This window comes from Desmodus rotundus, chromosome 3 (assembly GCF_022682495.2).
Source record: "Desmodus rotundus isolate HL8 chromosome 3, HLdesRot8A.1, whole genome shotgun sequence".
In the NCBI taxonomy this organism is placed as follows: domain Eukaryota; kingdom Metazoa; phylum Chordata; class Mammalia; order Chiroptera; family Phyllostomidae; genus Desmodus; species Desmodus rotundus.
In genome coordinates, this window is record NC_071389.1 from 173998642 (window position 1) to 174014060 (window position 15419).

A 15419-nucleotide genomic window follows, 5' to 3' on the forward strand; every position below is an offset into this window, starting at 1 on the left:
TTAATTTTTTAACTCCCAGCAACCATTTTAGCTCTATTTCTTTGACAGAGGCTACCAGGGATGCAGAGGAAATGAAACACTTAGCAGGCCTGGCCTTGGTGCTTTTTATGCTCCAAGCAAGCAAACAAGAACAAGATTACAGTGGCCCTGAATGGAATCAGAAACAGGAGAGAGGTTTTCTTCCCCCACAAGAAGCTCCTTGAACTAAAACAACTTTAAGATGTGATCTGTACTAGGGAAGCCACTCGATGCCTGCTAGAAGTTCCTGTGATTTTCCAATCTGTCCTGAGCATCATCACCTGAAGATATAAGCTCGGAACTTCTGTGTTCCTCCTGGACATGAGTAACTGCCTGGTTTTGAATTCAGGGAGCTAGAGGCAGCCCAGGCCATTGACAGACACATAGGAGATGCCAAGGGCTGCTTTCAATTTGAGCCTGAAGTTTTACACTTTAAGAAGACAAATGAACAGCATTACCTGTTTACTTCAATATTGACAGAGGAAAAGCCTGTGGCCCCCTTGCACCTGTTAATACTTGCTCCTCATACTGATGTGACCCACGCAGCTGCTCATTTCAATTAGCCTAGGGCCAGTCTTGGCATTTACTCACAGAAACAGTGGTACACAAAGGAGGGCCTCTGTGCATCCCAACCGACATCCTTCCAATCACACTCAGCTTCTGCACATTTGACCAACCTGTCTCAAGGAGCGCGACGCCTCGCTGGACACTTAAGTCCCTGAAACCTAAAGGAGTCCTTCTGTTTCACCTAATGACTCTTTTTAATTTTTTCTTCCGAAACACCATTTCTTTTTTGCACCTCTACTTTATTTTTTTTTTCTCAACCATTATTATTTTCCTTTTTACCTCTACAGAGGGACACTCAGAATGGCATTGTTTGAGTTCTCCCTTTTCCCCAACAACAACAAAACAGATGAAAGTAAAGAAAAACACTGATATTAAGAAGTCTCCTTATTTGTCAAGTTGAAAAAACAATCAGAATAAGAAGCAAATGCTCACTCTGTGTCTCTTTTGCTTCAATGCCAAGTTTGTTTTCAAAATTAAGTCCTCTCTTTAGAAGAAATTCTAGACCCTCCCACTCCAACTCATTTAAATCATCATTTGGGGGCGGGGACTGGTGGAGAGGAGACAATCCTATGGCCTGTATTCAGTGATGAAAACCTTGCACAGCTTCCTCCTGAATTACTCCTAAAAGCACCACCCTTCTTTCCCTCTCTTCCCCAAGCACCACCAGCATTCCCTTTTTACTTGAGTTATATTGAATGTGCCCTTTTATGACATGTCTTAGAGATGCTTTGAGACATTTCTTTAGTCACTTCCCAAGTCTTCACTGTTGCGAGCACAGGAAATTTATCACCTCCTGGGCAAAGACCATGCTCTTGCTTTTGTGACGCTCTAATCTTGCTGTGAGACATTTGATATATGCCCAGCGCTGGAACAGCTCCTTCATTCAGATAATGAGGGGTGGGCACCTTTAAAACTACTTGTCTGTTATATTACACATGAACAGTGAAATAGCCTACCCTGGCCCACGGCGGAGTGTTACTTTCTCTTGCTTCGTGGTAGAAAACGAGCCAGCTCACTGGGTCTGTGTTGTGTCTATGCAACCATCTGGAAGAACACGTCTAGGGGCAGGCAGACATGTTAACCATGCCTTCACCGGCTCCATAAACTGGCCTCGGTGGGTAACTCCTTTCCCATTTGCCAGGAGATACATCTGCAGACAATCTCGTTTTTCAGTCTGAGTGTTTACACATTTAGTAAGAGGACAGGTTCTATAAAACTCCTATATCTGTATATATTTGTTTTGCTGTCAAGTTCCCTGTAGGTTTTGTTTATTCAGGGGCTGAGTTTGTAGCAGGTGTTTGGAACAATTAACAGAAGCAGGGATACCAGTAGTGGGTGAAGGGTGGAAGAATATAAAACAAAACCTTGACGTTTTAAAAAAGCAAAGACCCTTAAAAATTACACTTAAGAACGGCAGACAGGAATACACCAATAGTGTTATGTTTAAAGTTTAATCTATTATAATGGAACTATGAATATGTGCCTTCTATATAGAATATTAGACTGTGTATAAAACTATCACTTTGAATGAATACATTTTATATGATTTCTTTTTAATACTAAAACCACATTCTATAGGACTTATAAAGCTTGAAATGTGAGATGTATATCAGATCCGCCTATGCAAATGACAGAATCAGTCCATTCTATTTGCTCTAGGTCGTAAAAATGCACATAAAGAGAGAACAACCAGGAACACTTTGAACATTTTTTTGCTATTTGCAGAAACTTATAATCAGATGGAGGGAGTCTTTTTGCTTCTGTGTGGGAGACTAAGATAGTTAATTGGAGCTATGCCAAACAGTCTTTTTCATATCAAAGCAGTTTGGGGAAAATTATATTTATTTGGATGGTTTTACACTTTGAGTTTTGATTTCATTAAAATCAGCATGAATTTACAATTATAGATTTCTAACTTATTCCATAAGCATAAATGCCAACTCATTTATGTTCTAACACATAACATAGGCCTAAACACTTTGCTTAGAGAGGAAAAACTGTGCTCAGTCTTCCACCTTTTGTTGTTTTAACAAAAGAAGTTTAAACTGTTCTTTCTGCTAATATTCACTGACCATCTCTTGAGAGACATCACTAGTTCCTGCGGATATAACACGAGGGAGGGGGATTAGGCTCCAGCCTGAAGGAGTTCCCATTTTATTTGTGAGAACAGGTATATCAGAATTTATAAAAGATAGTATAAAAATTATTAGAATTACGTATCAATTACTTCCAGCTGTAGGACTAAGAATTTAATTCTGCTAAGAGGGTCATAGACAGCCTTGTTGAAAACATAACATTTTAACTAACCTTAATGTATGATTAGAAAGAAAACACTATGTTAATACTTTTTCTTTAGGCACTTAAATTGAATTAGAATTAGAAGAATATGACTGGCTTGCTAAATATATATGCCAGGGGCTATACAGAAAAGTGAGTAACCTCTGAAGGGAAACAAGTCATCATTGACACGATGGTCCGGATACCCTAGGAAAGATGAAAGTCCTTTCTCAAGAAGTGGTGAACAAGAGATCCGGAATGGGACCATCAGAAAGGAATTGTATGTAAAGTAACACTCAAAGGAAAAAGAGCCAAAGAAAAGCAAAAAGCTCCTTGAAGTTAGTGGCCATATATAGGATGAATGAGGTTAATTGGATTAATGAGAAGGTTAGTATTCACCTCAATTTAGGCCCCTTTTTCTCCCTGAATCATCAGGGCTAAGAGCTCTCACTGACTTTCATCTCCTAAGAAAGTCTAATTATCCACAAGGACCTACCGAAGTAGTTGAATATTTTCCAAGTTGGCCTATGTCAAATACACGTGAAACCAAAATGGTATTCGCCCTCCTACCCAGGCTAACCCCCTTCTCCAATCCACTTTGACTCTTCTAAGCTGTTTTTCCTTCCTATTCTCATGCAAACTAGGACTTTCATTCAAGCATAGGCGTCTCCTTAAGTCAAGCGATGAGCAAATTCATGTAATATGCCCTCCTAAGCATTGTTGACTAGAATATATTGTTAGCACTAAAATATATAATCTCTACTATCATTTTACCTCGTGCATCTTGCATTAGGCTTTGCCACTTATCAAAGACAAAATGATTATAAAGTAAAATTCATCATCTGTGGCTATTAAGCGCCCATAAACTGATAGTATTCCCAAGGAAACAGACATATGGCTGGCTGCCTGGAATATATGATATTAGGAGAAAGAAAACAATGTTTCACAAATACTAGATATTTTTCTTTCTTGTATGATAGACTTCTTAAACATATAAGTTTTATCTTTAGCTTATTAGGACCAACATCTGTTTTCATTTTCATTCATAATACCTTTGAGCTCTGTAAAACAACTTTCTCTGCATAAATTCCCTTCCCCAAATCCTCCCCTCAAGAGTGCATCTTGAGTTGTGTTTAGCACATCCTGATGTATATGTGCTTGACTCTGGACGGTGAAATTTATAGGTTAGCCCACAAAATGAGGAAGGTGGGCATTAATTTGCCTGGAGGAAATAAGACACAATTCTTTGGAATTAATCATTCTGTTCATTCACAGTTTGACTAGGTCTACAGGACCTAGAGTAAGCTGTTCTAGCAGCTCTTCCTCACAGCCTCTGCAGTAGAGCAGAGGAAGAAGTCTCAAAAGACCTGGATTTGAGTTTATATCGTGTATATCCTGGCTCTGTGAACTTAGGTAAATAACATAACCTCCTTAAGCTTTAATCATTTTCTGTAAATTGAGAATAATAACACCTTCTCTGCCGGCCTTGTCCAGTGTTTGCAAAAACCAAGCAAGATGATGTAGTGCTAAGATATTGTGCTGGACCGGGCTACAAAGGCGGCATTCATTTTCAGGATTAATGAGAATGGCTACAACAAGGGCCTGTGCAAGTTGTATAGACAAGATGAACAGGTGAAGATGAAATGAGACGCAGCTCCAAGACGACTTCTCACTCTCTCTGAATGGGCACCTGAAGTTTGGTAGTCTTACCAATCCAATCAAGTAGCCACCACTTCAGGCGATTATGAAACTCGCTGCATTTTACATCATTGAAAGCTGCTGGAGAAGTGATTGGAAGGGTTCGCATACAGCCAAGTTACCCAAATTTAACATCTCGGTTTATAATTTCTTGCTGCTGCATTGTTATGTGTAACCTACCATTGCCATGTTAGACTCCCCAGGCTTATCAACATTTTAATGCAACAGACCTGGGCATGACCTACCACATTTCCAAAGACTTAAAAAAATATGATGTTAATGCAAGACAGGATAGATGTGAAGCTCATATAGTTTGGACTTACAAAACAACAATTGCTTCTAAGTTATCCAAGACTTTAGAATTCATTCTTTTTTCTTTTTTTGGTGCATTTTTGAAAAGTCATTATCATTTAATATGTACAAAAAGATCAAATAGATGATAGATGAGCAAAATTGATGTTGCAGAATGGCAGAAACGAATAGCACCATCATAACACCAGGCACCTAAAAATGGGCCAGGGGTGATTTGTTTACTGGTGTGTGGTGGACTCAACATGAAGTACCACTAGCCTGCCTGCTTGCTTGTGTCCCAGAGCCAGGCAATCTCACAGCCCAGAAACTCTTTTCCTCGGGTTGGTTGTAGTAACGTTAGATGCAACAGCAATGATCTATCATAAATACAATTCATCTCTTTTGAAACCTAGTTCCTGTTCACAGAAGAGGAAGGAGTTTTGGGACAACAGTAAAACATGATTTAACACACCAGCTGCTGCAGCACTATGTCAGACCCCAGCCTAGAGCCTTCCTGACTCTCTGTTTGCAACTTGCAGCACTCAGAACAGAGTTTCTCGCTTCCTGGCCCACATTTCACAAGGCTGTTTAAACCAATGTTGGGGCTTATCGCTCACTGACTGATGCCCTAACCTGCTTGTTAGTATGACTCCTTTACCTCATTTCTGGTGATAGAACAAATTCATATTTATAAGTCAAAACATTTCTGTGGCCTTGATAGTGAAAATAAAATGTTTCCACCATTTAAACAAAGACATGCTCAGTATCAAAACTTTAACATGTTTAGCATGAGTTTTTTTTTTTTCCCTAAAGGAAGATAATCTTAATATTCTGTAGGAAATTTCCCATCCATAGTCTGATTTCTTTTAGCGAGATAGAGATAATCGCAAACAGAAATTTATGATATGTCTTAAGCAACATGCCATACCAAGAGACTAAATGACAGAGTAGAAAAAAATATTCCAAGAGAATTAGGAGACTTTTGTATTAACCTGAGATTTGACCACATAGCTTTGTGTAGGCCTTATAGCTTTTTGGGGTCTCATAGTTTGTATTTATAAAATGGTTTCCATGGTCCTTAAAATACCTTCCTGGTCAAGTTCCTCATCTATGAGATGCAGCTAATAAGAAGAGCTAGACACGGGTTGCAGTGAGGATTAAATGGTGTTCAGCACAGAGTTTATTGTAAGAACATTAACAAAGCTGAATAAATTAAATATTTCTATAATAAGTCTTTAATTATTTATCCTGCCTATTGTTAAGACTATTATACTACTGTGGTTGAACATGTTACATAGGCATCTCTACTATATGTAATATAAACTTGTAAGCTATGAATAACATAGTCGGATTAGTGCAACAGTTACAAAATGTACTGGAACAAAAGACCAAAACATTGGAGTTCAAATGTCTTAGAAGTTTAGTTTTGATTTTGAACAAACTGACCATTGCTGTGTTATGAATATGTGGAAACGGCCAAACAAGTTTAACAGGTTTTGTGTTCTTCTCCTCTGACCTTGTTTTTTGGTGTGTGTTTTTAGTATCTGATTGGCAAGGACTTGCTGTTGAACGGAAATCCAAAGCAAAAGGACACTTTGGGGAAAACAGAGTATTTTATTTCTAACTCTTTCACAAAAAAGTTAGGAAAGATTTTTTTTCTTATGTTGAGTTAACAGAAGAAATTTTGGACCAAAGTATGGCAGTGTGATTCATAAAGATATTAACCTACACTAATATTTAGAGACATAGATGTTAGTTCGTAAATTCTTGTTTACATGTGCGATTCATATAGCATTGTCCTGTGAAACAGAAAACTTATTTTCTTATTGTGTGAAAAGCTAACTCATTTTCACCTTTGATACCAGCTAATGAAGTACAAACATACTCTTACTATTTCAGTCAATTGATTCTTTAATAGCAACTTAAAATCTGAACTGAGGGGAAACTTGAAATGCTTACAAGCAAATGTTCAAAGGTTAACATCACTTTTTGGCTGGGAAAGAATTTATAAGTTAGTAGAATAAGATATATGTTGTGTGTTTATAAGGACATGAACCTGATTAATAAAATAATTAGATAATTATTTTATTATTACATTATTATTGTATATCAAAATTAAAATTGTTTTTGAAAGTAGTTATTTCACCAGACTATATGCTTCTCTAACAATGTTGACAGAAGTCAAAGCATTTTGAGATCTTCTCTAGATTTGCGGTCATAGTCACTTTCAGTAAAAAATGTAACTAATATAGAAGTTTATCTGAAAAATAACTTTCCAGCCTTGATTACTCACCTTTATTATAAGAATGTCTTATGCAGACACCGGCCCACAGTGTCTGTGGCATTATGGATGAGAGGAGATAAATTCACACGGACTATAGAAATCCTCTGGAGGAAAAAGGAGAACACTACCACTCTCTCAGTGAAAGAGAGGGGGCTGTCCCTTGCCTGGACAGGCTTTTATTGGGTTTAATTTGCATGTGAATACAGGGCATATAAGAAAAGCTCATCAGTCATTGTCAGGCAGAAACGATCAAACAGTAGATAACACCCAAAGAACTCTGAGGGCTTATTTAGAGTCAGGGTCAGATAGCTATAGGGTTATAAAACTTTGGGAAACAAACCCATTTCATGCTTGGACCCTTATCATTTAAATTGAGGGTATTAGCAAAGTAGGTTTCTTAGGATTTTATGCATTCTTTCTTAGGCCTGATCGCCCTAGGGAACTCACCCTTCCCAGCACAGGGCCGCACCCACCTCTGGCATTGTTTCTGGTTTAAATCAGGGAAGGGAAGTAAGGCAGCCAAGAGATTAGGAGACTTCATGCAGACAGAGTAAAGACTCAGGCTATGTCAAAGCCGAGGGACGAGGGTCCATCATCCCCTTTTCCTACAGCCCCCCAAGTCCTTCCCTGAGGTCCCCTTCATGACCATGCATGTCTCAGGTCGTCCCTCCTTTGAGGAATCTTACCTGCTGGTTAACTGGTCATCTGCCCCGGGCCAAGCAGGGTGAGGTGAAGTGGGACAGAGGAGGGGCCCCTAGAAGGAAGATAAGCTTTGTCTCCTAAGTGGCTTATGGTCCCAAAGTCTTTTTACTCAGTCTTAGCCATGGGGGGTTACAGTTTCTGAAACTAGGCAGGGCGGTTCCCAACAAATGTCCACAAATAAATTTGTTCTTTTATTCCAAAAATAAAATGCACCCTCCAAGAATAGGTATTGGTCATCTTCTAGGAATACTAGAAAAACATGTAAAATGGAAGCCTAGTTCTTTCTTGTAATATACAGTTATAAAATATTTTTGGAGCCAGAACTAGCATGAAAACATTGACAAACAAATGGCTGTGGCTACGTATAGAAGGAGTCCACTGTGGGCAGTAATAGGCAAGAGAGCTGCACGCGGGAAGTGGAATTTGAGCTTGGCCTGGCACGATAGAGACGGATAAGCACGAAACATTACAGAGTAATATGTCACAGATTTTATATTTTAGATTTCAAAAAAATCTTTTAAATTCTCTAATTTTACTGATGAGAAAACAGAGCCAAAGAAATATGAATTTCTCAAGGAAACCCGACTATTGGAGAGTAGGAATTAGGTTTACTAAGGGTTGCTGTAGGGCTCTTTTCATGATTATAAGAAAAGTATCTCTCTGCTCAATCAAATCGGTAAGTGGTTTGGACTATGGAATTGGATGGTTTTATTTACTGATTTAATAAAGCCAACAGATTGTTTTAATGTTAAATTCAAATCGAGAAGTATACTGTTACCATCTTTTTTTTATTGTTGTTCAATTACAGTCGTCCCCCTTTTCCCCGAATTACTGTCTCCACCCTACCCACCTTTACCTCCCACAGTCAGTCCTCCCCTCCCCCAGTTTCTTTGTCCATGGGTCTTTTACACATGTTCCTTAACCGTCCTTCCCCTTCTTTCTCCGTTATCCCCTTTCCCCCTCCCCTCTGGTTACTGTCAGCTTATTCTTTGTTTCCATGTCTCTGTTACCATCTTTACTTTTATTTTGTTTTCAAGGTTTTTAAAAATGTTATATGTCTTTGAAACTAAAAAAGGACTCTTATACTTTATTAATTTCTAGATAAATATGACTACATTTATGAACATTGATAAAATGACTAACATTTGATACAATGTTGCCACTGTGGGGAACGTTCAGTGTTTATACAGACAGGTGCAGTCTTGAGCTACAGCTTGACTACTTAAAAAACACAGGTTATATAAGGCCAAGTTTCTCTAGGTAGAAAGTGTTTTTCTTATAACCAACAATGCACTTACAAAATTCCCATCTTACTGCAAAAATGAAGTTGAAACGGTTAAAGTTGCTGTGATTACTACAAAGAAGCCCAAATATTGAGCTAGATGGAGCATATCACAGGAAAAATCATTTCTTCAGCCCGTGATATGAAGGGGTTAATTATGAGACCTGGGATAAGGTGCCCGCACATCTAGGCACTTCATCAAGCCAAGGAGTCAGGAAACAAGGGAGAACAGATGAAGGTGCTAGGGATAATAATGATGGCAAGTAATGATTTCCCTGGAGGTGAACTGATCTATGGCCACAAGCAAAGAAAAAAAGGCTAGAAAGTACCATAACATTACCTTGGAGTACTTAACAGACTCCAAAGCAGTAACCCTGTGTCAGAAAAGGCCCATCATCCTGCTCATTTTAGGTAAAAGAGTTATGCCAAAGTACAAGAGGGGAATGCAAAATTCACATATGAAATTAAACAGCTGAAAGGTATGATTTAACAATGCTCAAAACTCAATAAGCCAAAGATAAACAGCAAATTAGATGACTCAATGTCAGGAGGAAAAAACATCTTCCATCGATCCCATCGTCAAAAATTAATCTGCCTGAGAATGCCCTCTGCTCCAATCCCCGAGCTGATGAAGAGTGGAGAAATAGAGTAAAACCTGTGTACGAGCGCTTCACCTTCAGGCTAGACCCTGATTACAATCTCCTGTGAGACATTTCAGCATGAAGCGCCTCTCATGTTGGGACTGCAAAATTAAATTGCGATCAATACTTTACAAAAATAATTGGGGAAAAATGTTCAGAAGTCGGAGCTGCACTGTGTGGCCACAAACATATGAAAGTTATTTTTTTTCTACCTTTCTGGGGGTTATTCTTCAGGATAGATCAGTTCAAAGGTGTCTCTTGACAATAGTGTTCTTGGAATGGTTTCGCTCACCTTGTTAGGGAATTTTAAAAGCAAAGGAGCATTTACAGTCTACGAAGAGTGGTATCTTACTGCTGTATGCTGGTCTCCTTTCATTGGAGTGCTCATCCCATAAATTCTTCTCATCTCCTTTCTTTGAAGTTGATTTAAATTTCTTTGCAAATTAATTCTCATCATTAAGCAGAAGTGACAAAAAAATGTTATATTCCGACAAAATGAAAACACACACACAAAGATTTGGTAGATTGGTGAAACTTTGTTTCAGATCCGATTCAGAGCCCTCAATACATTTAACTGTCGAACTCTGTAGTCACATTTAGGATAAAAAATGTATTGAATCATACTCTGCTTCCTTAAGCAATGCTTAGCATTCGGCTTTTCCTTCTTGCCTCTCTGAATAAGTTCTTATTTTTGGCATAGATTTACTTTTAATCCATAAAAAGAGGAGGAAGTAGAAAATGTAAATGCCTATGTGAAATTCTTGCTTTTTCAATAAGTGGTCATTTTTAGTCTTGTTATGTAGAATTTCAAAATATTGTATTTTATAATTGCATTTTTGGAATCTGCATTGACTTTTCTGGAGTTTTATTTGTGGTCTGACTCTTCTGACAAGACAGCCTACTGATTTTCCTCACATGAATCATTTATTTCACCTGAGTCACACAGACAGAAGAAAAAAAAGCAGCTGCATTAAGAATACACTATACAAAGTACACTAAAGTAGGTGGTACATAAGCAGCTGAAGGAGAGTGCCCCAAAAGGAGTAATCAATGGCGTGTTGTCACCCTGGGGCAGGGACATGTTGAGTGGTGTCTTATAGGGCATGGGGACGGGGGGGAAGAAATTGAAAGTGTACTTATTAACTGTGAGGATGACAACACCCTGGACTGGACTGCAAACACCTGTGTAGACTTGCACAACATTTCATGTGACCTTCACCAAGGCAGTGACAGTATGCCCAAGAATTGGGGCAAGGGGGAATTTTATAAAGCACCCCCAAATGAAACAGATAACTTATGAGTCATGATGAACTATGATAAATTTCAAATTTCAAATCAGTTTCCTTCCACCTTTCTGCATGCTCTTAAACAACCTTTTCCCACTGTTATTCTGGTCAGAAAGTGACGTTAAGATTCACTGAAGGTGCACCTAATACGGATGAGGAAAAAGAAGAAGGCAGCAGGATGGGGAGGGGGAGAAAGACATTGGCACTTTTCCTCCATGACCAGCGACCCAGCCTGCTATTAGCCACACATACCACACTCGCCCAAAATATACTTCTGCTCATTCAGAAATACACTGTCTGGAGCGTGCTTCGGAATTGCAACTTCCTGCCCTACACCGACTCGATTCCTCAAGTCACAGTTCAGACATCTGCTTTCCTAGAAATTTCTCTGAATCTTCCCAACTCCACAATTAGGCATTCTGACCCTATGCATGCATTTTTATGGCATTCATATATTTAAATTAACTTTTTTATTTCCTGCTAGATTGTAATAATTTTGATAAAATGGTCTGTCTTTTATTCATGTTGTACACCCAGGCTTTTTTTCTGACATAAATAATCCAATCTCTTTATAACATTCTCTCGCTGATTTTGTTTTCTAACATTTAATTTGCCATGTGTCACATAGGACTAATCTGTATGAGGTTTGGATTTCTCACCTCTAAAGTGAAAGGATTGAACTAAATAAAGTGACTCCATGTCCCTTCTGTGTCTAAAATTTCAGGCAATAAAAATGATTGAATATTTTGCTAAAAAGCTAATCACAGTGCCTGCCCCAGCCATGGCCAGTACAACGTGGCATGAAATAACCCTTTTTTTTTTTTTTAGAAAAACAAAAATATTGTTCCTGTTTGTTTGTATTCTGTGTGACACCACCCCACCCTTGGCTGTAGCACTGGTCTCTCACCAGAGAGAGGCACTGTATAAGCTAGAGTAAGATCAATCTGCGTTCTTTTGCGAATGGAATAGTGAAACGTACCAAGAACCTGGCAGTCAGTACGACGTGAAAGCTGATCATTGTATGAAGCAGAGGATGGGCCATAAAAGGAAGTGGCAGCTATGGAGACATACAGTCATGGTAACCTGAGACTGTTCAGAAACAGAGTCCTTTATCAGCAGAAAGCATGAGGTAATGAAAAGACATATACAACATAAAGACCAAGTTGGTAGCAAAAGGAGGATATGCTGCGTGGAGAACGACTGGGCCATATTAATATTGGAGCTCTCCAGGATCTGTGTATGAATGCTGTCTACCATAGTCCCCACTGCCACCTCGGATCCACTGTCATTTCAGACTGTACTCAAAGGTGATGAGGTTTTTGTGCTTTTTTACTATCAAGACGTCTGTCTTCCCATGGACCACAACAACTTATTGTTCCTAGAAGTGCTCATTTCAACATAAGCCAGACAAATAACATCAATATTAAAACACAGTACCAGGCAACTCTGTGAAGTCTTTATAATACTGGTGGCTCTAAGTTACGAAGTGCTGTCTTGTGCCAGGAACCTCCGTGAAGGCAGCTCTGGGAGGTAAGCATTAACGAGTCCCACTGTACGGATGAGGAAACTGGGACTCAGAGAGGAGAGGACGGAAGGACTTGTCCAAGGGCACCCATCTAGTAAGTGGTGGAGCTGAATCCAAACACAGTTTTGTCGGTTCTGAAGTAGGAGCTCTTTCCACTGTGACACACTGCCTCCCCAACCCCTGAAATACAAAATGGTGTTAAAATGAGAGAAGTTTACTTTGAGCCGCTCTGTATCAGTCATATACCAATTATCTGCCCAACTGGACACATACGAAAGACTTCCCAGTTTAGCTTTGTCCCTGGATTTATCAACGTGGCTATTCCGATTCATGCTTCCCTAATGAATCAAACATTTGCATCGGCCTCAGGAAATATCTTCTGTAGTGCTGAACGTCTCCTGGCTTTGGATTAATGCTCTGGAGGGAAGCATAACATACACCACTTCATTTCAGCTGAAAAATCAAGACCATTTGTGAATTCCATGGGAATGTCACCATCTGACTGAAACAAAACAGTGATTCCTCTTTGATATGGGACACATGCTAATTAGATAATGGACAGAGTATACTTAGAGGAATCTGTTATATTCATCAAAGTAAGTGTTCTGTATTTCAGGCACTCTTCTGAGTGCTGAGGACGAAGTGACAAGTGTGGCAGACGAGATCTTGCTCTTATGTAATATATAGTTTAGTGAAGAAAATAGATTTATTTAAAAGGAAGAAAAGAAATAAATGCAATCATTTGGATATTAGCTATCACAAACACATATCTTTTTCCAAAAATAAATGACCCAGAGTGAAGTAAAGAGAGTATGTGTGGAGGGGAGTGTGTATTAGATAGAGATGTCACAGAAACCTTCTCACTGTAGGTAAGTTAAGGCCTGAAGGATGAGTAAGCACAAAGCCATATACATATTAGGGAAAATATTAGGTAAAGGGAATAGTAAGTGCAAAGGCTTCCAGGCAGAGGCAACCTTGACGTGTTAGCAGAACAGAGAGAAGAGCAGCGTGGCTTCAGTGGCGTGAGCGAAGGGAAGAGTGAAAGAAGATGAGGCAGCAGGCAGATGAGGTAGAAACTTGTAAGCCATGGAAGAACTTTGGATTTTGCTTAAGTGCAAATGTGGAAACGTTGAAAAAATTTAAACATGAAAATGACCAGAGGACACGTGGATGCTGGGTGGTAACAATGGGAATACCAATTACATCTGCTTTTATTCTTCTATGCTGAAAGCCTCAGTATGGCGTCACTTTGGTAGATAACACCACGGCCTAGTATCTGGTCCTCAGACTTACACAACAAAACTTGATTTGTTTCCATGACATCAAATGAAAAGACATCTCTTAAGGTTAAATACAGCCTAATCAAGGACTTAAGAATCTCTATACAAAGCCAAAATGTCCGTATACTCATCTCTAACAAGAAATCATCAGAGTCCAAAAAAATCTCAAAGTGTATTTATATAACCCCTGGCATTTATCTCCACTTTGCTAATGACTCTGGAATAATGAAAGTTTATTGACTAAAACACTCTCTCCCCTGCATAGTGCTCAGGTGAGCATAAGCCATGTTTGCCTGTCACATTCTCCCATGGCCAGGTTGCCATGATTATTAGCTTACCTGCTTTCTAAAGGAAATGTCTTTCTGTAGATTTCCTATATTCAATCAGAAGATCATGAAGTTTGCTGGCCTGGGAGTCCTTCTGCCTCCTGCCAATGACTTTGAGCATCTGTTCTCAGGTTACATATTGATACTTCATTGTCATTTTGTTCTATGCCTAGACTCCAGGGAGCCCACCTGGTGTAGCCATCATGGACTGATGGCACCTGGAACGAAGGGTATGGAGAGATAAATCAAATAATCTATTAATGAGTGTAGACATCCCTGATTCTCAAAGAGTAGGCATTCTCACTAGTGGGAAGTGAAAGCATCTTTGGAAAGCGGTTGGCATTGGCTGTTTCCCCCTTGGGAATCTATGTCTCTGAACTTTGACTTTCTTAGCCCTACCTCAACTATTTTATAATGTTGGTTATAGTCAACAAGCTTTGTCCTGACCCATTCTAGATCCACAGCACATATATCAGCTCAAGGAAGACATCCCTGTTATCCACTCTCCCTCAGCAAAGCAGTGTCTTCATTCTGACCTAGCGCTACCCAGAACCCACCCCCCGCCCCGCACCATGCCTGTTGTCTTCATCATGTTCTAGATTTATTCTGACCTCAAACTCATGATGTGGACTCACAGAATTCCAGATGGGGTGCCACGCTGTGAACTGTATAGCCCAACCCCCAAATTTTCAGATGCAGAACTGAGGCCCTGAAAGGTTAAATAACTTGTTCAATTTTGAGACTCAGTTCATGGCAGAGACAAAACTAATATGAAGGTCTCCTGATACCTAGTTGAATATCCTTTCCATAAAATCTTCCTGATCTCATCTACCCTCTCAGGACCTTGCCAGGAGCCTGCATAATCAATTTACTTAACACAACTTATTTGAGTTAGGGTTTTATGGCGGACAATGACTTGATGTGTTACTTCCCTTAGATAGCACTTTTGCTCAATGGAAAGACAACTTGGGAAACATGGTGGGTTATAGGGATGGTCGTTTGGGGCAGGTTGTATTAGACATGGCAAACTCTTCATTGTGAAATGATCTGGCCAAGAGCCCATGCTGAAGAGGCAGCCCAAGGCAGACCTCGTAAGCCAGAGCTCTTTGAGCCAGCACTGGCCCGGCACCCCGAGGCTGGTTAGGGACTAACGATAAGCCCTGGCATTAAAAAAATGAGCAATTAAAATTCTCCTTTTAAGGAATTTATAATGGGAAGTGGGGAGAGAACCAGAGTGAGCAG